At 42.9% G+C, this 27482-nt stretch overlaps 1 protein-coding gene across 3 annotated transcripts in view; it reads right to left on the reverse strand.

Moving 5' to 3' along the window:
• The window catches only part of GRM7 (glutamate metabotropic receptor 7), an 808167-nt gene that overhangs the window by 202745 nt on the left and 577940 nt on the right, over nt 1-27482 (reverse strand). The gene's annotated exons all lie outside the window — the stretch shown is intronic.

A 27482-nucleotide genomic window follows, 5' to 3' on the forward strand; every position in this document is an offset into this window, starting at 1 on the left:
TAGAATCGTACCTATTCCAAAAATTATAACAGGCATACAGAAATTGATGTTTAGTGCCTGAAATAGAATAAAAAAATTCTAGAGAAGAATGAATAAATAGCAATGGTTTGATGGGTAATAACACTGCAAGATGCCTGATAGAAAAAATTGAATCAGTGAATATAGATCTCCTAGCCCAATCCATAACCTATTTCAACCCCTCAACTCATTGTGTTAATTACTTTATATGAGCCTCTTAATGTTGACTGTATGATTTCCTATCTTGCCTCCCTTGTCGTGGGAAGCATGGGTTGGGGCGGGAGGGTGGGGGAGGTTGTCTTGGAGAATGTGGGTAAGAGGAAATCTCCTTGATACTGAAGTTAACAGAGGAAAATTCATTCTAGCCCCACAAGAATAGTTTTTGTTTCTTGGAGGAGTGGGCGGGGAAAATGGAGGGGGAAGGGAGAGGGGAGAATTCTGGGACATTTGCCTTAAAGCATGGCTCAGTGGAAAGAGCACGGACTTTGGAGTCAGAGGTCATCAGTTCAAATCCCGGCTCCACCACTTGTCAGCTGTGTGACTTTGGGCAAGTCACTTAACTTCTCTGTGCCTCAGGTACCTCATCTGTAAAATGAGGATTAAGACTGTGAGCCTCACGTAGGACAACCTGATCACCTTTTCACCTCCCAGCACTTAGAACGGTCCTTTGCACATAGTAAGTGCTTAATAAATGCCATTATTATTAAAGAAAAACTTATATTTACTTTTTTAATTTAATTTAATTTTATTTTAATAGCATTTATTAAGCGCTTACTATGTGCAAAGCACTGTTCTAAGCGCTGGGGAGGTTACAAGGTGATCAGGTTGCCCCATGGGGGCTCACAGTCTTAATCCCCATTTTTACAGATGAGGTAACTGAGGCCCAGAGAAGTTAAGTGACTTGCCCAAAGTCACACAGCTGACAATTGGCGGAGCCGGGATTTGAACCCATGACCTCTGACTCCAAAGCCCGGGCTCTTTCCATGGAGCCATGCTGCTTCCCCAGCTTTTAATTTGTGTTGGTTTTCTTTTGAAGGGCCCAGCTCCCTAGTTGTTGGCAAGGAACATGTCTAACAACTCTATTGTATTGTGCTCTCCCAAGCGCCTAATACAGTGTTCTGCACACAGTAATCACTCAAATTCCAGTGACTTTGTTTGATTGATCAGTAAAGACACCATCAGCACCAAACTCAGTAATGGCTTATGAAATAAGTGAGGGCTGTGTCGATCTCATCATAGAGTTCACTGAGCACAAACCTCACCCATGATCTCTGCAAGGCATCTCACAGTGTGTGCCACTTGGGAGAGGAGAAACTGGAAGAGAGAAAGTATGTGCTCAGTGCCACCCATCACCACCACTGGGAAAACAAATTAAATGAATGTCCTGGTGATGGTAGGATATATTTTTGCCCCTTTCCTCTCCCAAATCGTAAAGTCTCATGTGATTCGGCAGCCTAGCATTGGTCTTTTGGCTGAAAAGAGAGTGGTCTCATTTGGCAGCATGATGGAGTGTAAGCAATAGTAATAGTAATGGGAAAAGTGCATTGGGTGCAGTGCACTGTACTGATACAGTTACCCTGCCCACAAAGGAGATTACATTCTACATAGGCAGAGAAATAGTGTGGCCTAGTGGATAGAGCACAGGCCTCCACCACTTGTCTGCTGGGTGACCTTGGCCAAGTCAGTTCACTTCTTTGTGCCTCAGTTACCACATCTGTCAGGTGGGGATTAAGACTGTGAGCACCTTTTGGGACAGCTACTGTGTTGAACCTGATTAGCTTATTCCTACCCCAGTGCTTAGTACAGTGCCTGGTGCACAGTAAGTGCTTAAGAAATACCATAAAAATGGTGGAATCAGAAGAAATAATTTAATTTATAGGTGAATCTACACATATACATGAGTAATGAGGATAGGTTAGACAATAGGCCCTGTGACATTATGTGGGTGCAGTATTAAAGGGGCTGCCTTTCAAACACACACACACACACACACATGCACAAACACACACAAATTTCAACAGAAGCAGCACTGTCCTCAAAGAACAAAGAAGCAGCATGGCGTAGTGAGTCACAGTACCTGGGTTCTGATCTTGGCTCCACCATTTGTCTGCTTTGTGACCTCGGGAAAATCACTTAACTTCTCTTTGCCTCAATTACCTCAGCTGAAAATGGGGATTAAGTTTGTGAGCCGCATGTGGGACATGGACTGTGTCCAATCTGATTAGCTTTTATCTACCCTAGTGCTTAGTATGGTGCCTGGTACATAATAAGTACCTAACAACCAGCAATAACAAAAAAAGGGATATGCATAAATGTGCGGCTATCAGAATCTGTGTTAAACAGTATTTACTGCCAAATCCAACAGTCTCTATTGCATCCTAATCCTCCTCTACCTCTCAATTGCCTTCTATACTGTGAACCATCACCTTCTCCTGGAAACATTACCTAACCTTGACTTCACTGACATTGCCCTCTCCTCGTTCTCCTCCCATTTCTGTGGCCACTCATTCTCAGTGTATTTCAAAGGCTCCTCAAACTTAACATGTCCAAACAGAACTCCTCATCTTCCCACCAAAACTCTGTCCTCCCCTAGACTTTCCCATCACTGTAGACAGCACCACCATCATTCCTGTCCCACAAGCCTTTAGCTTTTGCATTATCCTCAACTCATCTCTTTCATTCAACCCACTCATTCAATTGGTCACCAAATTGTTTCAGTTCTACCTTCACAACATCACTAAAATCCACCTATTCCTCTCCAAACTACTACCACACAGATCGTAGCACTTATCTCAACCTGCTATGACTACTACATCTGCCTCCTCGCTGACCTCTCTGCCTCCTGTCTCTCCCCACTCCAGTCCAAACTTCAATCTGCTGCCTGGATCATTTTTCTAAAAAAAGTTCAGTCTACGTCTCCCCACTCCTCAAGAACCTGCAATGACTGCTCATCCTTCTCCACATAAAACAGAAAATCCATGCCATTGGATTTAAAGTACTCAATCACCTTGTCCCTGACTATCTTACCAGGCTTTTTACCTTCTACAGCCCAGTACTCTCACTTCACTCCTCTAACACCAACCTAATCCCTGTACTTTGATCGTGGCTATCTTGCCACTGACCCTTCGCTCCCGTCATGTCTCTGGCCTGTTACTCCCTCCTCCTTCGTATCTGACAGATGATCATTCTTCCCACCTTCAAAGTCTTATTAAAATCACACATCCTCCACAAGAACCCTCCCCAAACTAGGCACTCACTTCCCCTACACCCCTTCCCTTCTGCATCATCCTTGCACTTGGATTTGGATCCTTTATTCACCCCAACCTCAGCCCTGCAGCACTTATGTACATCTCATAATTTATTTTAATGACTGTCACCCCCTCTATAATAATAATAATAATAATGACATTTATTAAGCGCTTACTATGTGCAAAGCACTGTTCTAAGCACTGGGGAGGTTACAAGGTGATCAGATTGTCGCACAGGGGGCTCACAGTCTTAATCCCCATTTTACAGATGAGGTTACTGAGCCACAGAGAAGTTAAGTAACTTGCCCAAAGTCACACAGCTGAAAACTGGCAGAGCTGGGATTTGAACCCATGACCTCTGACTCCAAAGCCCATGCTCTCTCCACTGAGCCATGCTGCTTCATAATGATGGCATTTATTAAGCACTTACTATGTGCAAAGCACTGTTCTAAGCGCTGGGGAGGTTACAAGGTGATCAGGTTGTCCCACAGGGGGCTCACAGTCTTCATCCCCATTTTACAGATGAAGTAACTGAGGAACAAAGAAGTGAAGTGATTTGCCCAAAGTCACACAGCTGACAATTGGCGGAGCCGGGCTTTGAACCCATGACCTCTGACTCCAAAGCCCATGCTCTTTCCACTGAGCCACGCTATCAGCTCTTTGTGGGCAGGGAAAATGTCTACCAAATCTTTTATATTGTACTCTTCCAAGTGCTTAGTACAATGCTCAGGTTGATTGATTGAGTGTCTACTGGGTCCAGGGCCAGTACTAAGAGTTTGTGGGGATATACAACAAATGGTAAAGACATAATCTCTGTCCTCAAGAGTTTACAGTTGAATGAGAGAGATAGTAGTTATCAATTGATGAATAGTGGGAGAAAAGATATTAACCTCTTAAAGTGAATAAATGAACAAATAAGTAAATAAACAACAACACATGAATCCTAGGGTTACTGATTGAATGCCACCTGTCCAGGAAGGTGGATTTGGTATGGATTTGTCTGCTTTACATAAAACTAGGGTTAGAGCTTTTAAATCCAATAAAACACAAATATAATCATTCCTTTTCTCACATCAATTTTTAACAAATTAAAGTACAACTTTTGTCCCAAACTCATAAAGTTAAAGAAATAAAACTGAGAGAGAATAAGGCACATCTCTTCCAAGAGGCCATTAGTGACTCCCATTTCCTCTTTTCCCACTCCCTTCCATGTAATCTTTGCACTTGGATTTGCACCTTTTATTCAACCCTTCCTCAGCCCCACAAAACTTATCTATATATCCATAATTGATACATTTATATTAATGTCTGTCTCCCCTTCTAGACTTTAAGCTTGCAGTGGGCAGGGAACATATCTACCAACTCTTGTTATATTGTACTCACCCAGTAGCTTAGTACAGTACTCTGCACATGACAAGCGATCAATAAATATGATTGACTGACTGACTGGGAGAAGACTGCTGCTGCCATCTGCCGACCCAGCCCTAGTCTGGTTCCTTCTCAACCCTGCAGCTTTGGAGGACCAGGGCTGCAAGGACAAGGAGGGCAAGTGTGATTTCAGCAGAACAGAGAGAAAGGAAGTAATAATTATGGTATTTGTTAAGCACTTACTATGTGCCAAGCACTGTTATAAGTGCTGGGGTAGATACAAGACAATCAGGTTGTCCCACGTGGGGCTCACAGTCTTAATCCCCATTTTACAGGTGAGGTAAATGAGGCCCAGAGAAGTTAAGTGACTCGCTCAAAGTCACAAAGCTGACAAGTGACGGGGCCAGGATTAGAACCCACGACCTCTGACTCCCAAGCCTGTGCTCTTTCCACTAAGCCACGCTGCTTCCCAGCTTCCCACTTCCCAGGAAGTGTTGAACAGGCATGAGAGGGAGCAATAGAATGGATGAGTTTATTCCTGGTCACTGATTTTTAGCAATTAGATTGCTTGCTTTTTATGAGCATACTGATAGCAACTAAGTTCATCCCCAGAGATAAGTGCAAAGTGTATCAATTAAATGTTATTTGTTCTCCATTGCTTGAGCCCTTGAATCAGCTTTTTGGGAGACCTTATATCCTTCTCTGTGATTATACCTTTATTATATAATTCTTTAATTAAATATGAATTTTCATAATCTCTTTAACATTACACACCAATATCAATACAAACCCAGAGCTCCTAGATGGGGAAAGGGAGTCACCCCAAGTTATGGAAAGAGATTTTACTTTTCTTAGAATATCCTAAAATAATTACAGCATTGTTCTCAGAAAGATTGGCTAAAATACTATAAAGCTACTTTCTAGAAACTTAATAATAGAAGCCACTCTTCAGATAAGCTTCCTGAGACAGAAAGTGAGCCTGGTGAGATTAGGGTCAAGTTTCAGTTTCATGATACAAAGAGGCCTAAGTGAAAACAGTGGAATTTACTGCACATAAAAAATGACAAAATGACAAAAGGCAGTGTGTGTGTGTGTGTGTGTGTGTGTGTGTGTGTGTGTGTGTGTGTGTGTTTGTGTGGTTCAGTCAGGACTGTGGGGCCCAAATTCCCTATATGGACTCCATATGCCACCATAGATGACATTCACAGTCTGTGCCATGATTTTCTAGCACAAAGATCAAATCTATCTCTCTTTCTATAGATAGATAGATTTACTTGTTTTCGATCTCCAGCCTTAATCATTGAATATAAAGGATAAACTTCATAGCAGCTTGAAAAGATTTTCACAAAATTCCACAGGAGAGTACAACTGTCAAAGCAAGAAAATGAAAATAACTAAAATCAATTATCTAAAAAAAATTCCTGTAACATCCAGTAATCAAAATCTAGGTGTGCAAGGACCTAGCTGGAGAGAGGCACTCCTAAACTTGCCTCTTTAAGCAGGTATAGCTGAGCCTTCCTCACTTTAACCAGAAAATCCTTGTTATAATAATCTAATTTCATTAAAAAAAACTACCTCCTCATTTAAACTCCATTTGTGCCTTAAAATCTAATCATCTTGGATAATTTATGGACAGGAAGAATTGTTCCCCAAAACAATGGGATTGGTTGTTTTTTTTTTTAATTTTCAGAAAAAGCATTGTTCATGTTCTGTAGAGTTATGCTGAGGCTAAGGAAGGTTTAGAATCCTAAAGTTGTCATCAGTGCAGTTCCAGTTTTTCAGAGTTATATAATTAGCAGGATTAGAATATGAAGCACAGCTCTAATATTTTAACTGCAATTATAAATATAAAAATATAGTTAATTATGGTAGTTACTTAAGGATTTCAGATTAATTAAAATGATCAATCAATGGTACTCTCCTACTACAACCCAGCCCTCACACTTTACTCCTGTAATACTAACCTTCTCACTGTACCTCTATCTCATCTATCTCACTGCCTACCTCTTGCCCACCTCCTGCCTCTGGTCTGGAACACACTCCCTCCTCATATCAGAGAGATAATTGTTCTCCCCAACTTCAAAGCCTTATTAAAGGCACATCTCCGCCAAGAAGCCTTCCCTGCCTAAGCCTTCTTCTCCTCTTCTCCTACTCCTTCCTGTGTCACCCTGGCTTGCTCCCTTCATTCATCCTCCCTCCCATCCCCACAGCATATATGTATGTATCTATAATGTATTCATTTATTTATTTATGTATATTAATGTCTATCTTCTGCTCTAAATTATGAGCTCGTTGTGGACAGGGAACATGTCTGTGGTTGTACTGTTGTCTCCCAAGTATAGTGCTTTGCACACAGTAAACACTTAATAAATACAATTGAATGAATTGAATGAGTGAATGAATGCAGAGCACTATAAAAATAACAATAGTGAAGAACAAAAGCAGTGACCCAGATTGAGGGGAGAACTGATTTATACTTAGTAAGGGCCTAAGTTAGTGTAAACTGATTAAAAAATGTACATTTGAAGATAAATGAACTGCATCCACTTACAGATAGTATTCAGCGGTCAAACCTGATTGGTTAAAATAACTGCATCATCCAAATGTTTGCTTCAAATGATTATATTCTGCCAAGGCATGGAGAGATTTCTCAGCAAAATATTTCTTCCTCTCATGTTGCCAGCCAAAACCAGCTGCCTAGGTTTGCAGAAACTTTTTTCCCCATTCATCTTGGTGTTTTTTGAAAATTGTCACTTTTCCACTTTCTCTGAGTCAGGAATGATTTATTTCAGTTGAGTGGCAAAGGATGCTGATTTCATTTATTCTATCACCTGGAGGAGGGGGGGGGGGGTCTCCTGTGGGAGAAGGGGCTGGGGGAAATAATGTCAACTGCTAAGTGTGTTTGTCCTCTTCTTGGCAACTAATGAGAAAAAAGTGTTCTGACAGGAACTGGGTGGGACACTGGCCCATCAGTTCTAGCAAAACATGATATATACAGTCTTTTATCTATGTAGCACATCTCTTGTTTTCACACTATTTACTGCAAGACAAATCAAATCTGAAAACTCAATGTGGTCCCTTGCATTCTCCTCATCCATAGCAATGATGATGAAGATGAGGGCATGTGGTAAGCACTTACTATGTATCAGACACTGTTTTAAGCACTGGGGTAGAAACAAGGTTATCAGGTGTGATGCAGTCCATGCTCCACATGGGCCTCACACTCTTAATCCACATTTTACAGATGAGGCAGCTGAAGCACAGAGAAGTTAAGTGACTCACCCTAGGTCACACAGCAGACAAGTGGCAACCCAGGTCCTTCTGACATCAGGCCTGTGCACTAGGCCTTGTTGCTTTCACAGTGTATAATGGATAATCACAGATAAGTATTGGAAGATATTTGTTTACTGTTCAGTTTTTCAACTATAGGCAGAGTGTGATGACAAGGGATAGGGTCCTGATGGGGTCCCATGCAGGCTGAGACTAAGTCCCCTCTAGCTGGGAAATAGGCAGCAGTTGCAAGAGTGGCTGTGGTTGAGGGAAGAAAGTGGAGAATGTAGAAGTTGTAAGGCTCTCAGAAATGCCTGTTCTGGGCCTCGCCACCTCTGACCTGTTTTTAGCTCTGGGTATACTTTAATCATACCATGAAGAACACGGAAGTTTCAGTAATACCATAAAACTCTAAATCCTGCTGGGCGATCCTCCCTATGGAGGTATCATCCAACTTTGGAAGTAAAGGTAATTTTTTATTGAGCTCAATTCTCCCCTATCTTGAAGAACATGTAAGTTTGGCTCTGCAGGTCAACCTATTCCTGGCTTGCTCACTTCTCCCCACCATCACCGAGACCTCACCCTCTCCTGATGTGGTCTCCATTTCCCCTGTTTCTTTATATGCTGCCTAGTCCCCTATCTCAGAGAGAGAGGGAAGAAGCAGTGTGGCCTAGTGGAAAGGGATGGGCCTGGGAGTCAGAGGACCTGGGTTCTAATCCCAGCTCCACCACACACCTGCTGCGTGACCCTTGGCAAGTCACTCAACTTCTCTGTGCTTCCATTTCCTCATCTGCAAAATGGGGATTTAATACCTGCTCTCTCTCCTACTTAGACTGTGAGCCCCATGTGGGACCTACTCAACTTGTATCTAACGCAGGGCTTTGTACAGAACTTGATACATAGTAAGTGCTTACCAAAACCACAATTATTAATTTTTTTTTCAATCGTATTAAGTGCTTACTGCATGCAGAGCACGGTACTAAGCACTTGGGAAAGTACAAACAGCAATAAACAGTAACAATCCCTGCTCACACCAAGCTAACAGTCTATTACTATGATCTCACCCCCTCCACCTCTCACCTTCTCTTCTTGTGGATCCTACATCGTCCATCTTTACCATTCTCTGCAGATAGCACACTCCTGGTCGCAACTCTGCATTACTGACTTTTAGGCCTTTCTCTCCTTCCTACTTTTGTTCCCTTCTTCTACTTTGATGCCTGGGGACTTCAGCCTCCATTGAAGGTATCTTTCATTTCCCAAGTGTCCATTTCCTTTCACTTCTCAACTCTGCTGACCTCTTGCTTCATCCTACTATTAGCAGGGGCACACACTAGATCTCATCACTTCCAAGTGATGCTCCACCTATATTACCAACTCCAATCTATTGGTCTTATCATAATCTATTGCCCTGCAGCTTTACCCACAGTGTGAGTTCAATAACAACACTGACAGTAGAATTTTATCTCTGTATGTAGATTTATTAAAGATCTCTCTCTGTTAGCACTTTATACTGCTTTAGAGGCTGTCCGTAATAACACCAGTTTTGTCCCAAACATAACTTCTTATACTTCATAGAAATGTCAAAACCTGGTTTCATCGTGCCAAACACTTCAAAAGGAAAAGTACAGTGCAGGCCATGCTAAGCTCATGTTGGTAGACAATAATAAAAATAAATTATTAGGCAATAAACTGAACTAAAGGGCTGAGACACAGAACCACGCCAAATCAGCCAGGGATGAGAAATTACCCCTTAACCCAACCCCGTCCAATTTCTACACCCAATTTCTCAGCTAGTTTCTAAAGAAGAAAACAATATGGGCCTTGGGCTGCAGGATAAAAATATCAAAATTTCTGTCATCACAGCAGCATGTTGTGTTCATGTAATGAAAACTGTCTCTTCATGGAAACCAAAAATTACTGATAAGCACTGCTGAGTGTTGGAAACAGCCTCTGACCATATTGGTGACTCAGTGACATAACCTAAAAACCAGCCCTCAGCACCCAGAAACCTCAAGACATTTGTAGAGAGACAAAGACATCTTTTGAGAAAACTCCTTTCTTTTTCAGGTTTTCTCCAAGCAGTCCTAAAGTACTGTTTCCTTGTCAGCTGTATAGAGAGCAAGAAGTAATAAAATCCACCCTACTTAACAGCCCACAATGACCTCAAGAAGTGAAGATTTAAATAGAGTTTTTCATTTATTTGGGGACCAACAACCTCAGGATTGAAAGCCATGCCTGGCTCTTGGAATCAAATGTGGCTCTCAAGCTGGCATAGAAAACCATTCGATTCATGGTAAAAAGAAAATATGTTTATGCGTGTTAAAAGTGAATGATGGGTTTTGGGATATCAGTTGTTCAGAGGTGGTATTTATTTGGATCTTCTGCACAGTCAAACTTCAAGTTGAAACCCCTGAATGCCAATCTCTTATGTGAAAATTGTGTGTGTTCACAATCAGCTAACAATCTGCATTGTCTATGACCAACCACATAATTGCGAATTTGAATGAATAAAGTATAGAGTAACATGTGCATTATTAAAATACCTTTTCCATTTCTGGCCTACCTGCACATTTCTATAATAAGTCATTTGTTCTCAGGTCAATTCTTCTTTGTGGTGTTTGATTAAAACATTAGCACAAAAATAATTCTATTTGGGTTACTTGGCACTCTCCTGCAAGAAAATAATCACTTTGCTGATGATTTCAATAGGCAGATTTGAAAACAATTGTTAAAGATGGTTCTGAAGAGTCATTACTACCTTACAAATATCTTTTAAACAACAGTTAGCATGCCAACAGTTATTAATCCCAGAATAATCTTTGCTTGGCTTTACTACTACTTGCCATTCAGGTCTTGTAATTAACTTTTAAGTCCTGGACTTTAAAAATGATCTTAGTGTTAAGCTAAGCCTATGTCAATAGCACATAGTCAATGCAAAGCACTTTAATATATTTGCTCCCAAGGCCTCTATTAAATATATCAAAGATGAAATTCAAGCACCACAAATTAACACACGGCAAACCAGATAACCCTCCTGAAAATGGTATTCATTTCTCTATTTCCTCTGGTGGTTTATTCCTGAAGAACAATTAGATGTTAACAGACTTGATGGAAATTGGAACTCTTTCCCTTTCTGATTGGTTAGAAAACCCTTTCTTATTATGTGCTGCATTCAATACTGTAAGCATTTCAATTTCAAAACATCCTCTAAAGAGTCAATAACTTAGAAGTAAGTTAACACTGGATGGCTTCAGCTACAAAATGACACAAAATAATTTCATTTCATTTAACACTAGTATAGTTATGTTATCATCTGTTCAATTTGCATGGATTATGCAAGTGAAAAATAAATAGAAATTAAAAAAAGTGTGCATGAATTTATGGTAAAGTAACAGTAAAGTGTTCTCAATAGCTACTGATCATTTTCAAGGATTCCTTTTCAGAATTATGTTTCAGGCTTTGTAATAGTGCATGCTAATGATAAAAGGGCTGAACCACTTAGAAATTAATAGTTGAGAAACGAAAGGGAAGCCTTGCATATCCAACCTCTGCTGTAGAATTATTTTTGACAATACTGATTACACATTATGCCAACTGAATTGGGGAGCCTGAATCTTTTCTCTTGCTGAGTAATTTTAATTAGATTTTTCTCTCACAGATTCTGATAGGATTCAATACCTAAAAGCAAGTCTGTCTCCATGAAAATTCATATTCTTACTGCTACAAAATATTTACTTCTACCTGGGCCATAAAACCACATTTCCTTCTCCAGAAGCAGCATGGCTCAGTGGAAAGTACCTGGGTTTTGGAGTCAGAGCTCATGGGTTCAAATCCCAGCTCCGCCACTTGTCAGCTGTGTGACTTTGGGCAAGTCACTTCACTTCTCTGGGCCTCAGTTCCCTCATCTGTCAAATGGGGATGAAGACTGTGAGCCCCCCACCGTGGGACAACCCTATCACCTTGTAACCTCCCCAGCACTTAGAACAGTACTGTCAAGCACTTAGAACAGTGCTTTGCACATAGTAAGCTCTTAACAAATACCATCATTATTATTATTATAAGACTATGATGCAGATCGGTAGATGAAATCCTAGCTTTTTGACTCATGCCTAGCTGCAAATATGAGGAAAGAAAAGAGAGAGCAAGAGAGAAAGTGATTATAGCATGGTCTAGTGGATAGAGCATGGATCTGGGTGTCAGAAGGACCTGGATTCTAATTCCAGCTCTGCCACTTGTCTGTTGTGTGACCTTGGGCAAGTCACTTAACTTCTCTATGCCTCAGTTACCCCATCTGTCAAATGGGGGTTTATACTGTGAGCTCCATGTGGGACAGAGACTGTGTCTAACATGATTAGCTTGTATTTACCCCAGCACTTAATATAGTGCTTGGCACATAGTAAGCTCTTAACAAATACCATTAAAAAAAATGGTGCACAAACATGAGCACATTCCCTTTTGAGTTTGAAGAGGATATTGTTGGTGAGATGTATTATGTGAACAAATCTGGTTCACAGGAGCTGCAGTATCAGCACTTACTAAGCTTCTACTGTATGCCGAGCACTGTGCTAGGTTCTTGTGAGCAGACAACAAAAATAGAAGGTCTGGTCCCACCCCTCAAGGAGCTTACAGTTGATGCGCTTGACATTTTTTATGCACTCTGGAAATGTAGAAACAAAATTATTTATCTAGCTATTTCCCTATACGTGTATAAGAATTGCTCCAAAAAGAAAGATCAGAGACTTTTCTACACAATGCTGCTGCTCAACCAGCTGGGTGGAGCTCTACCCATCATCCACACAATATGTTACCTCCTTTCAGCACATTTTCCTTTGGGAAATTTTCATTATGTCAGTACTGGATGTAGCTTCAAAATAGGAATAATTCCTAAATGCAAATATACCAGAGATTAATGAGTAATTTTGAAATTCACATATTCCAAACTATGCAATCTCCCACCCACCAACCCCTGCAATTTCTAACCTATCCCTCGCTGAGTTGATGAATTGGCCCACTCACTGTTTCCCACACATCCACACCCTTTCCCAAATCTTTCTGTTCCTGCCCATTTCTCACCATTCTGATATTGTCTCACCCAAACTTCTCTTTCCCATTTACTTGTGCTATATCCTTCTTTCTTTGAGGCTTCTTTACTATTTCCTGTTGTTTTGAATCTCATTCATCTTTTTCCCACTGATCTCCCTGTCAACTTCCAAATTTAGTTTAGCCCTTGAGAAGGGATGTGATTGGAGGCTACAGAGTCATGACTGGTGTTGACAGGGTGAAGAAGGAAATATGGTTCACCAAATCCTACAACAACAGGACTGAGGGGGAGTCTCTGAAACACGAAAGTGGTAGATTCAAAACTAGCAACAGGAAAAATTTTTTCACACACCATGCAGTAAGCAGATGGAATTCAATAATACTAGAAGTTGGGCTAGCAGAAATTATTGCTGGGTTCAGGAGAGCTGTGGTTAAATTTATGAATGAGTGACAAATAAAGGGTAACTAATACCTGTAGAGTGAAGTTTAGAGACGTGGAGATGAAAATTTGTGCATGTTAGAAGGTACTGTCCTAAACATTAAGATGAATGACAGGGAGGGCAACCTGAATGACAGGGAGGGTTATCCTCCAAGCAGTCTGTATCCACTGTCAGACATAGACTAAAGGGCTGAATGGATCATTAGGCTGATCCAGGAATGATACCCCTGAAATTTTTAAGTTGTTGTATTTCTGATTTCTTGTTATATCTTCTGGTCTCTCTCTTTTTCTTCTCCCTACTCCAGTCTGATCATTTCTATTTAGCACCATATTTTTCTTTTTACTCTGAGGGACTTTGTTCTTCTGCATCATACCAACCATGGAGTCACTCTCCACTCTCGACTTGAGTAGAAGATGTCACGAATCTGGGAATTCCAAAGAGAGGGTGTTTACTGAGGCCCGATCCTCTCCTTCCTGGACAAGGCAAACCCCTCTCTCTAGGCCAGACAGAAAAGTGAGGAAGGCAGCTCATATGCTGATTTCCTGGAGGTGGGGAAATGAAAGGGCAGTGCTGACACACAAGGCCCACCCTCCAGATGGCCAAATGGCCTGATGTGCCAAATAGACACATCACAACTGTGACCAAATGGGTTTTTTTCAAATGGCACACAGACTCATCAGTGTAATGAACTATTGATGATGAAGGACTTGGACATTTGTCAACTCCTCCTTAGAAAGAGTTGTTCAAATGAAGATCTCTTTAGGCTCAATGAAGGAACCTCTGCTCAAGAAATACATCTGGCTGATAACTCATCAAGAAGAGAGCACATCTAGAGATAGACAAATACACAGGGACTCCTGAAACATATCCCTCCCCTTCTACCTCTCCAGATATGTGTATATGTATACATTTGACTGTCTGAGTTAAAAGTTGAAACTCCATATGGGAATTGTTATTGATATGATTGAGTGTGGTTGATAAATCCAATGTAACTAAAAACCTTCTCATTTCATGGGCACCGAAAGAATGTCCTTTTTTGCACTGTTGCGCTTGTGGCCCAAAATGCCTTACATTATTTCCATTTTTTTCTCAGTAGCTGCGGTCTCCTCCGGGTCTCTTTTGTTTCTAAGATAATTGTTCCATTCTAATTGCAATACTCCAAGCTGGTTTTTCTTCTGCTGTTTTCTTCCAGCTGTCGACAACTACACCACACTGCCCTGAAGTTTGGCTTCACTGTATCATCATACAGCAGTCACTTGGATCCCTTGCTCTCATCCGTTTTCCTCACATGTTCCACTCAGTGAAGGATAGACATCATGACTATTGCATGAAGACTGGGAGACTTTCTGTGTTCCAGGCTGCAACTATTTGTGCTTCTGCCTTTCCACTGGGTATGAAGTAGGGCATGAAAGTAACATTGATGGAACCACTTCAGAATTTGGATGTTTCTATGAAAACTCCAGGTCTCACCACCAAATAGAAGGTTGTACACTACAGTTGTTTTACAGACAATCAGTTTGTTCTGAAACACGATGCCACCATGCTGTCACACTGTGTGTTGTTATCCCAAACACAAGCTGAGCTCCTTCATTCAATTTTCTACCTCTTTGCTGGAGTGGACAACGAGTTAAGTAACAGATTTCAGTGATAGCTTCCGACTTGAGACTCTTGGTTGTAAGTAGATCCTGTCAGATTCATATTCATTTGCATGTCTCCTTAAGCATTTTGAGAACACAGTCATCAGCAGAGAGGAGCTCCTGTTTGAAAGATCCCTGGGCTTTAGATGATCCTCTTGCTGATTTGAGCTTCTCAGATGAGCAGTGTGATCCTACTTAGAGCTGCTCATATGCCAAAATGACATTTGCACGATTTTCAAAGATCACGTGACTAACAATTGAGCAGAGTACTTGCACTAGACTTGGGTTTAGATTTTCCTATTCCTAGCAGGTCAAGTGCTTGAGTTATTTTTTTTTCCAACAGTGGTTGTGGATTCTGCTGTGTTATCCATTCTTTCTCAGCCGGCCTTCCCTGGCTATCCTCTGGATCGCTCTGAGGGTCAGTGGCACTTAATGCAGAATGCATGCAGAAAACTACATTATACGAAGAACCTTCCTAAAGATGTCCAGGAAAATCTAGATCGACAAACTGCTCCACATAATACAGCCCATGAAAAACAAGGCAAAGTGTGTGTGTGTGCGTGTGTGTATGTGCTTAAAACAAATGGAGAGGCAGTGTGGTTTAGCGAACTAAAAGCAGGTCTGGGAGTCAGGAAACCTGGATTCTTGTCCCAGCTTTGGCATTAGCCTGCTGGGTGACCTCGGACAAGTCACTTAACCTCTCGGTGCCTCCGTTTCTTCATCTGGGGATAATACCAGCCTCTTCTTATCACACATATGAGGATGAAATAAGATAGCTGATGGGAAAATTATTTGGTTAAAGTTTTTTTTAAAAAAACATTATAAATTCAAGGTATTATTATAAATTAGCAATCAAACCAGTGGTACCCTGGTTAATAGTTAATAGTTCAAGGGGCGGGCAAGAGTGGGCAAATGGGAAATTGCATTTTTTTGGATTGCTAGGAAAAAGTCTGATTTCACTTATTTTATTCTATGTACCTTCCAGGGAGAGGGACTGATGATATAGAACCTGCAGACTTATAAGTCAATGATACTTAAGGGCAACAGATCCAGGGCTAAGCTCTGCTCCCATTTGTCCCCCTGCTCTCTTGGTCAGAAACCACAGCCCCCTGCAATTCTTTTACCAGCAATGGGAAATGGCACCTCCAATCTGAATGCTAATTTCCTAGCTCCATTAGGCATGGCTCATGACTGAGCATTCCCAATGGTGTTGCACTGATGTGTGATGAAGCAACACCAAACTATACTACATTAAGGCCATGATATGAAAACAAAATTGATGTTAGACCTCTCACTAGGGTTTGGGTAGAGGCAGGCAGGCTACAACTCCAAAGGAAGTGAAATTAGGGTTGTCATAAAATTCCAGCATCAGAAACTAGCTGTTCTATATGAAAATCTTTGGGAATTAAGAAAGAATGACTGCAAGAACACCACTGGGCAACAACAGAGCTCCAGGCATGACTATTACATTCCAAAGGAGTATTGATTATATCATTAGAAAGCAGATCATGAATTCTGCAGCTGACTGCTGAATTTTCTCTCTCAGCATCTTTTTCTATTTTGAATGAGGTTCTGAGGGAACACTTTATCTCACTTCATTTCCTGAGCAACTTTACTGTTGTGGTCATTTTTTTATTCCAGCCTGCCCATGCTGCTGAACCTGGCCCCTGTAACATTGAAGTACCTCCCTCTTATTCATGGCCCAGTTGCTTCCCTGCATTCTGTCCTTGCTCCAGGTGGCAGCTAGTGGCACCCTGAGACAATCTGAGCTCTAACCCTTTACCTATAGGTTGAGCCTGTTGCCTGACTCTATGCCCCTAAAAGATGGCTCCCTTTCCACATCACTGTTTCAGTGCACAGAACTGGAAAACAGGCCTGAGAAAATTCTGCTGAGATGATCACAAGATGGAAGGCCCTTTCAGTTTGCTTTGCTTTTTCCTCGTTCTTGCATGGGACAGAAGCTTCAATCGTGTCTACCGAGTGCTTACTGTATGCAAACCACTGTACTAAGCGAATGGGAATGTACAATATAACAGAGATGGATTGTGTGTTCCTGCCCACAATGTGCTTCCAGTCTAGAAGAGCTCTATGAACTCTGTTTCACAGGACCTGGGAGTTCAGAGGACCTGGGTTCTAATCCCACCTTGTGCACTTCTCTGCTTTGTGACTTTGGGCAAGTCACTTAACTTCTCCAAGCTTCAGTTTCCTCATCCTTAAAATGGGGATTCGATACCTGTTCTCCTTCCCAATTAGACTCTGCCCCATGTGGGACGGGGACCGTGTCCAAACTGATTATCTTGGATCTACCCCAGTGCTTCATATAGTGTTTGGCACAGAGTAAGAGCTTAACAAATGCCACAGGAATTGATAATTCTGAATGCAACATCTATTTCAAACATACTTTTGTAAGTTAAAGGCACAGTAGGAGGAAAATACCAGCATTAAGGTGTCGGTTTGGGAAGTGGGACCTGGATGGGACTTTCTCTGCACAATACAATTGATTTCCTTGCCAAGCACACCACGTCATTGCTACTTTGGCCTGTTGTTGGGTAGGGACCATCTCTATATGTTGCCGATTTGTACTTCCCAAGCATTTAGTACAGTGTTCTGCACACAGTAAGCGCTTAATAAATGTGATTGAATGAATGAATGAATGAATGAATCTGTATTCTATGGGCTCAGACCTCTGCTTCTACTGTTAAGTGCTGAAGTTCTGTTGTTTGCAAAACAGGGTTTCAAATATTCCAGAAGGGCCGTGGAGACAGTCATCTAGAAAATACTGTTTTATCAGAGACAAATCTATGGTGGACAGGAAGGGTGATGGAGAAATAAATGGTGATTTATTTTTCCAAAAACAGATAATTTCAACCCATCTTTTATCTGGATCCCTCTTTAGCATTTTCTCCAATGTTGACCCCAGCAAGGTTAAATTAGGTCGGGCAGAGACAGGTCAGAAATCTTTGGTTTTTAATGTTATTATGTCCTTTCTGCTTCTTGTTCCATCTTAGGCTCGGAAAGACAAGCCTAAAAGTGCAAACATTCCTATGCCCTAGATCTCCATCCTGAAAACTCAAATCTACAAACTAACAATAGGTTTCAATTCCCTAAAATTTTTTCAGTGGTGGGAGGTGTGTGGGTGCAGACTGCACACTTTTTGAGAGTCTCCCAGAGAGCCCAGTACTGGATCCAGTTTGGCTGGGGGATAGAAATAGGGGAAAATACATATAGCTCTTAAAAATGGTATTTAATAATAATAATAATAATTGCATTTATTAAACACTTACTATGTGCAAAGCACTGTACTAAGCTCTGGGGAGGTTACAAGGTGATCAGGTTGTCCCACATGGGGCTCACAGTCTTAATGCCCATTTTACGGATGAGGTAACTGAGGCACAGAGAAGTAAAGTGACTTGCCCAAAGTCACACAGCTGACAAGTGGTGGAGCTGGGATTTGAACCCATGATCTCTGACTCCAAAGCCCGTGCTCTTTCCACTGATCCACACTGTTAAGCACTTACTATCATCATCAATCATCAATCGTATTTATTGAGCGCTTACTATGTGCACAGCACTGTACTAAGCGCTTGGGAAGTACAAATTGGCAACACTATGTGCTAGGCCATTCTCAAGGCTGATTTTCCCCAGCTTCTGTACTAATGAGTGGGAGGAGGAATCATGGTCTGAATAGACTGTATACTCGATGTGGGCAGGCGATGTCACTGTTTATTGTTATACTGTACTTTCTCAAGCACATAGTATGGTGCTATGCAGACAGTAAGCGCTCAATAAATAGAACTGAATGAACGAATGAGTGAAGGGCACAGCCTTGCTTCACTTTGGTCTGGTCTCACCCCCAACAGGGATGATTGGGGTTACTAAGTAAACTTGTGTGACCCATGTAGTTGCAGTGTTAGAGGAATGGCAAAGGGGTTCAGGGCCACTTAAATATAATTGTGAATCTTTTAAATGCCCCCTGCCCCCCTTGTGAATCCCAGTGATTCAGGATTCACACAGATGATAAAAGGGAGTATTACAATTGCTATTACATGGCATAATGGTTAGAGCCCAGGCCTGGGAGTCAGAAGGTCATGAGTTCTAACCCCGGCTCCTCCACTTGTCCGCTGTGTGACCTTGAGCAAATTACTTCACTTCTCTGGGCCTCAGTTCCCTAACCTATAAAATAGGGATAGGGACTGTGCCTAACCCGGTTTGCTTGTAATAATAATAATAATAATGGCATTTATTAAATGCTTAATATGTGCAAAGCACTGTTATAAGTGCTGGGGAGGTTACAAGGTGATCAGGTTGTCTACAACCTACATTCGTAATCCCCATTTTACAGATTAGGTAACTGAGGCACAGACAAGTTAAGTGACTTGCCCAAAGTCACACAGTTGACAATTGGTGGAGCCGGGATTTGAACCCATGACCTCTGACTCCAAAGCCCGTGCTCTTTCCACTGAGCCACGCTGCTTCTCTATCCACCCTAGCACTCACTACAGTGCCTGGCACTTAGTAAGTGTTTAACAAATGCTATAATTATTATAATTATTACTATTGCATTATCTAAATACTGTTACATTCTTCATCTATAACTTCAGGTGTTGAAGGGATCTTACATTTTGGTTTCAGTGACTTAGTTAAAAAAAAGTAGTTTAGCAAAACTACTGTACAGGTTTCCCACTTTTGAATCTCTAATCAATCAATCAATTGTATTTATTGAGCACTTACTGTGTGCAGAGCACTGTACTAAGCGCTTGGGAAGTACAAGTTGGCAACATATAGAGACAGTCCCTACCCTACAGTGGGCTCACAGTCTAAAAGGGGGAGACAGAGAACAAAACCAAACATACTAACAAAATAAAATAAATAGAATAGATATGTACAAATAAAATAAATTAATAAATAGAGTAATAAATATGTACAAACATATATACATATATACAGGTGCTGTGGGGAAGGGAAGGAGGTAAGATGAGGGGGATGGAGAGGGGGATGAGGGGGAGAGGAAGGAAGGGGCTCAGTCTGGGAAGGCCTCCTGGAGGAGGTGAGCTCTCAGTAGGGCCTTGAAGGAAGGAAGAGAGCTAGCTTGGCAGATGGGCAGAGGGAGGGCATTCCAGGCCCGGGGGATGACGTGGACCGGGGGTCCATGGCGGGACAGGTGAGAACGAGGCATGGTGAGGAGATTACCGGCAGAGGAGTGGAGGGTGCGGGGTGGGCTGTAGAAGGAGAGAAGGGAGGTGAGGTAGGAGAGGGTGAGGTGATGGAGAGCCTTGAAGCCCAGGGTGAGGAGTTTCTGCCTGATGCACAGATTGATTGGTAGCCACTGGAGATTTTTGAGGAGGGGAGTAACATGCCCAGAGCATTTCTGGACAAAGACAATCCAGGCAGCAGCATGAAGTATGGATTGAAGTGGAGAGAGACATGAGGATGGGAGATCAGAGAGAAGGCTGATACAGTAGTCCAGACGGGATAGGATGAGAACTTGAATGAGCAGGGTAGCAGTTTGGATGGAGAAGAAAGGGCAGATCTTGGCAATGTTGCGGAGCTGAGACTGGCAGGTTTTGGTGACGGCTTGGATGTGAGGAGTGAACGAGAGAGCGGTCGAGGATGACACCAAGGTTGTGGGCTTGTGAGACGGGAAGGATGGTAGTGCCGTCAACAGTGATGGGAAAGTCAGGGAGAAGGCAGGGTTTGGGAGGGACGACAAGGAGTTCAGTCTTGGACATGTTGAGTTTTAGATGGCAGGCAGACATCCAGATGGAGATGTCCTGAAGGCAGGAGAAGATGCGAGCCTGGTGAGAGGGGGAGAGAGCAGGGGCAGAGATGTAGATCTGGATGTCATCAGCGTAGAGATGATAGTTGAAGCCGTGGGAGCGAATGAGTTCACCAAGGGAGTGAGTGTAGATTGAGAACAGAAGGGGACCAAGCACTGAACCTTGGACCAAGCACTGAACCTTGGACCAAGCACTGAACCTTGCCTATTCTTTAAAACTTAGGTGAGACTGATGACATATGTTGGGCAATAAAAAATGTAGCTTCAACACATTTGAAGGGACATTGCACCCATATGCCTTGTGGCAGACTCCTGAGGGTACATTAGAAAGGAAGTCCTATCTACGTATGGGACACCCAAAAGCCTTGGCTGAAGACACTGCTCATATATTAATATTTATCTTTGCACAATATGTAGGTCATCGGTCTTATTAGAGAGTAGCAATAAACAAGCACCATGTGATAAAGCAGATTAAACAGCAGTTATAGATATAAGTATTCCTGAGCTGATCTCTTTATTGTGATGGAAGGATCCCGTTTGCAGACTCTCTAGTCTTGTATTCTCATTTTTTCCTTCATTAAATGAGCTATCTCCTTTCGGGTATTTCACCTCACTTCACATTCAATACATCAAAAAATTGAACTCTTCATCTTTCCTCCTCAAAACTCTCTCTTTGACTTTCCCATTCCAGGTGACAAAAAACTATCCCTCAGCCTCATGTGCTTAAAGCCTTGAAGTTATCTTTGACTTCAATCTCTATTGCACTCCATATGTTCAATTTTTCACCAAAAGCTGCTGATTTTACCTCGGTCATAGTTCACAGGTGTGCCCTTTTCTTTCCCCTTTTCCAGTCACTACTGCCCAAGCCCTTATCATCTCAACACTGGGTTAGTGCAGTAGCCTCCTTGTTGGCCTTTTTGACTCTTTATCTCAATTAACCAATCAATGGCATTTATCAAATGCTGACTCTGTTTACTATGTGACAAGCACTGTACTAAGTGCTGGGGTGGATACAAGCAAATTGGGTAAGACACAGTCCCTGTCCCACATGGGGCTCAAAGTCTCAAACCCCATTTTACAGATGTGGTAATTGAGGCACAGAGCAGTGAAATGACTTACCCAAGGTCACACAGCAGACATGTGGCAGAATCGGATTAGAATCATGACCTTCTGACTTCCGGGCCTGAACTCTACTCACTACGTCATTCTGCTTCTTTAAACCATGCTGCTTCTCTTAGAAGAGTAGGTCAACATGATCCCTTCCCACAAGAAGCTTACTAAGTAGAGGAGGCTCTTACAGAGCAGAGGAGGAGCTTACAGACCAGAGACTCTATCTCCCTTTCCAAATGATTCCACATTCAATGGCACAAATCATCCTTCTCAAGACCCAAACCACTCCCTTATACACCCCTCCTCCTACACAATTTTAAGTCTTCTCTTCTTCTCTGTCTAACCTCCTTATCTGTGCTTCACTTTCCCACTTCTGTCTGAACCCTGGCCCACACCATCCCTTCTTTCAGCTTCTCCACACCTCATTCCTTAGAACCCTAGGAGCAGCATGGCATAGTGGATAGAGATGGGCCTGGGAGTCAGGAGGTCATGCGTTCTAATCCCAGCTCCGCCACTTGTCTGCTGTGTGACCTTGGGCAAGTCACTTCACTTCTCTGGGCCTCAGTTACCTCATCTGTAAAATGGGGATCGAGATTGTGAGCCCCATATGGGACATATGGATTGTGAGCCCCATATCTCTCACTCCGTCCCTTCTCCCCTCCTTAACTTCCATCTTCAACTGCTCACTCCACTGGTTCCTTCCCCTCTGCCTTCAAACATGCCCATGTCTCTCCCATCCTAAAAAAACCCTCTCTTGACCCCACCTCACCTTCTAGTTATCGTCCCATCTCCCTCTTACCATTCCTTTCCAAACTCCTTGAACGAGTCGTCTACATGCACTGCCTCGAATTCCTCAACACCAACTCTCTCCTCGACCCCCTCCAGTCTGGCTTCCGTCCCCTACATTCCATGGAAACTGCCCTCTCAAAGGTCACCAATGACCTCCTGCTTGCCAAAGCCAACGGCTCATACTCTGTCCTAATCCTCCTCGACCTTTCAGCTGCCTTCGACACTGTGGACCACCCCCTTCTCCTCAACACACTATCCAACTTTGGCTTCACAGACTCTGTCCTCTCCTGGTTCTCCTCTTATCTCTTTGGTCATTCATTCTCAGTCTCTTTGCAGGCTCCTCCTCCCCCTCCCATCCCCTTACTGTGGGGGTTCCTCAAGGTTCGGTTCTTGGTCCCCTTCTGTTCTCAATCTACTGTGAGCCTGTGAGCCCACTGTTGGGTAGGGACTGTCTCTATATGTTGCCAACTTGTACTTCCCAAGCGCTTAGTACAGTGCTCTGCACACAGTAAGCGCTCAATAAATATGATTGATGATGATGATGAATCTACACTCACTCCCTTGGTGACCTCATTCGCTCCCACGGCTTCAACTATCATCTCTACACTGATGACACCCAAATCTACATCTCTGCCCCTGCTCTCTCCCCCTCCCTCCAGGCTCGCAACTCCTCCTGCCTTCAGGACTTCTCCATCTAGATGTCTGCCCACCACCTAAAACTCAACATGTCCAAGACTGAACTCCTTGTCTTCCCTCCTAAACCCTGCCCTCTCCCTGACTTTCCCATCACTGTTGACGGCACTACCATCCTTCCCGTCTCACAAGCCCACAACCTTGGTGTTATCCTCGACTCCACTCTCTCGTTCACCCCTCACATCCATGCCATCACCAAATCCTGCCGGTCTCAGCTCCACATTGCCAAGATACACCCTTTCCTCTCCATCCAAACCGCTACCCTGCTTGTTCAAGCTCTCATCCTATCCCATCTGGACTACTGTATCAGCCTCCTCTCCGATCTCCTATCCTCTTGTCTCTCCCCACTTCAATCCATACTTCACGCTGCTGCCCGGATTGTCTTTGTCCAGAAATGCTCTGGGCATGTTACTCCCCTCCTCAAAAATCTCCAGTGGCTGCCAATCAACCTACGCATCAGGCAGAAACTCCTCACCCTCGGCTTCAAGGCTCTCCATCACCTCGCCCCCTCCTACGTCACCTCCCTTCTCTCCTTCTGCAGCCCAGCCCGCACGCTCCGCTCCTCTGCTGCTAATCTCCTCACCGTGCCTCGTTCTCACCTGTCCCGCCGTCGACCCCCGGCCCACGTCATCCCCCTGGCCTGGAACGCCCTCCCGCCCCACATCCGCCAAGCTAGCTCTCTTCCTCACTTCAAGGCCCTACTGAGAGCTCACCTCCTCCAGGAGGCCTTCCCAGACTGAGCCCCCTCCTTCTTCTCCCCCTCCTTCCCCTCTCCATCCCCTCGCCTTACCTCCTTCCCTTCCCCACAGCACCTGTGAGCCCACTGTTGGGTAGGGACCGTCTCTATATGTTGCCAACTTGTACTTCCCAAGCGCTTAGTACAGTGCTCTGCGCACAGTAAGCGCTCAATAAATACGATTGATTGACAGGGGCTGTGTCCAACCTGATTAGCTTGTATCCACCCCAGCGCTTATTACAGTGCCTGGCACACAGTAAGCGCTTAACAAATACCATAATTATCATCACTATTATTAACTGTACAAAAACTCATCTCTCAGCGGAAGCCTTCCCTCATTGCCACGATCCCAACACCAGCTACATCTTTCCCGGTACCGAATGTACTTATCCCTGAATTTAAGATAGATCATGGTCATGCACTGCCCAAGTTTTGTGTTGAGTCTTCTTTCCCAATTACATGTAAGATTCTTGAGAACAGAGACCCTGCCTAGGAGCCAGGATGAGCAAATCTCTTGTCTCCACACCTTGGCAAGCCCTGGGACCCTCCAGGGGCTGCACAATGGCCAGTCACCCCTCCCCTCTCTCTCTCCCTTCCCCCAATCAGCCTACTCCACGTAGAGGAAGCAGAGCCAGCAGACCTGGGTCCCAGGTGCCAAGAACAACCATACCAGTGGGTCCGCCTGATTACCACCACAGAGGACCAGCCCACCCCTTTCTAAATGGCTGAACTGTTGGAATGATGGGCAGGCTGAGCCATGGACTGTGGTGTGATCCAGTGCCACTTCCCACCACAGGCTCTTTCCCCATCTAATAGCTACATTTGTCAATTGTGTGTTTCCATTTTGGCTCCGGTTGCTTGGGACCATGCCTTTTCTACTTCTGTCCTCCCCTACTTAGATCATGAGCCCCCTCGAGGTCAGAGACTGTGTCTGGCCTGTTTTATTTGTATTTTTTCCCCACAACACAGGGATCAGCACACAACAGGAACTTTCTAAATAGCATAAGATATCCACTGTAATCCCCATTCATGCTTAATACAGTGCTCTGCACAAAGTAGGCACAGAGGAAGAATTATGGATGAATGCTGTTTCCTTTTAAAAACATGTTTCTACTTGTATTGGTGGTAGAGGAACTCTTCACATTTAACAATTCATAAAATTTCTCCCTATGGTAGCACACAAAGAACTTGTGCTTCCATTCTCTTTCTCTGGATCCCAGAAGACCATTTGGCTCCTTTAAATCCACATAGACCCCAGAGTTTAAATCCTCATTTGGAAGAAAAGTCCTTTGCCCTCTGAGAATCTGCTGTGATTTAACCTCACATGTGACTAGAGAATCTCAGGGATGAGTTAGAATGTCTGTTATTTAAGGCTAAGCCAAATGCTGCTCCTTCCCTAGCTCCTTATTTTATACCATGTCTCTGGAGGCAGTTCACTGTGGCTACAGATTTATAAGTTGATTTATTGCCTCAAAGTATGTTGAAGGTGTTATAATCTCCCATTAAATTCCAGTTAATTCTCCTTTCGCAGCTTCTTTATAACGTTCTTCAGAGAGTCTATATCAAATTGGCAAATCAGAACTGTTGATCCCCAGGCCTTCTTTCAACACCACCTTCATAGTTATAAGGTTGGAAATGGAGTTTTAATGTGCCCTTTCTCAGTTATTCAACCAAGCACAATAGTTTCAGCACACGAAGTTAGTTTTCTGCCCTGAAAATGACATTTGAGTTTCTCTTTTCTATTACCAGATCTCTAATGGAAATAACATGCTGTCCCACACATGTTCCCTATTGCTGAACAGCCCTCTGGGCATAAATGTCTGTTAGGTTTGTGAAGCTAAACTTGCCTCTTGCTGGTACAGGCCATAAATAGGCATTTTACATGAAAAATACTCCTCCCAGACAATAAATTTATCATTCACCGATTTGGTCATGAAACAAACATCACACTAATACATCAGATTAATTCATATTAGTGCTCTGGGCCCTTTGGATGCTCAATAAAAAACCTGCTGGTGAATTACTTGGTGTTGCTGATTAAATAAAGAATTTGACATATGGCAGAACAATAGGCTAAGTTTATATTGGGTGGTGGAAGGTGTGGTAAATAAGCAGACAGACTTGTTGGGTAGAGAAATAATCTCCCTAGGTGACAGAGTTGGAACTTTAGGAACTATTTGAATGCATCATTCATTCATTCAATCGGAGTTATTGAGCATTTACTGTATGCAGAGCACTGTACTAACCACTTGGAAAGTACAATTCAGCAATAAAGAGAGACAATCACTGGATGATTGGCTTATAGTAAAAATCAGAGCTGCTATTCTTGTCAATATGCACTACTAATTAATAATTATGGTATATGTTAAGTGCTTACTATGTGCCGAGCACTATTCTAAGCACTGATAATTTTGATACTTATCAATAGGGGAGAAAAAAAATCAACCTCTGGTCAAATACTGTACTCTCCCAATTATCTGCTTTCTTAAAGAAAGGCCCAGGTCAGGTTTGCTCCTCTCCTATTTCAACCCAGCCCACGCACTGCATTCCTCCAACACCAACCTACTTACTTCACCACAATCTCTTCTCTCTCTCGCCACCGGCCCCTGGCTCACATTCTTTCTCTGGCTTGGAAATAATAATAATAATAATAATAATAATAATAATAATAATAATGATGATGATGGCATTTGTTAAGCGCTTACTATGTGCAAAGCACTGTTCTAAGCGCTGGGGGAATACAAGGTGATCAGGTTGTCCCACGTGGGGCTCACAGTCTTAATCCCCATTTTACAGATGGGGTAACTGAGCCTCAGAGAAGTTAAGTGAGCCCACTGTTGGGTAGGGACTGTCTCTATATGTTGCCAATTTGTACTTCCCAAGCGCTTAGTACAGTGCTCTGCACATAGTAAGTGCTCAATAAATACGATTGATTGATTAAGTGACTTGCTCAATGTCACACAGCAGACGTGGCGGAGCTGGGACTTGAACCCATGACTTATGACTCCAAAGCCCGTGCTCTTTCCACTGAGCCATGCTGCTTCTCTAGAAACCCCTCCTCCTTCATATCCAAAAGACCACCAATCCCCCCATCTACATAGTTTTCAGGGACTAAAATCATCTCCCCTCCAGGAAGCCTTCCGTGATTAACCTCAATCCCCAGAATTTAGTTGAGTGCTCTACACACAGTAAGCACTTAATCAATACAATTGATCGACTGGCAAATGCTGAGGCACTGTCCTTCACTTGTCCCGTTGTTTTTTAATCCCATTCTAAATGTCTTGGTGATTTTTTTTTTATGAGATTATAGAGTCCTGGTGAGAGGGATGGAGGAAGGGCTAAAACAAAGCTCGTGCA

Source organism: Tachyglossus aculeatus, chromosome X1 (assembly GCF_015852505.1).
Source record: "Tachyglossus aculeatus isolate mTacAcu1 chromosome X1, mTacAcu1.pri, whole genome shotgun sequence".
NCBI lineage: Eukaryota > Metazoa > Chordata > Mammalia > Monotremata > Tachyglossidae > Tachyglossus > Tachyglossus aculeatus.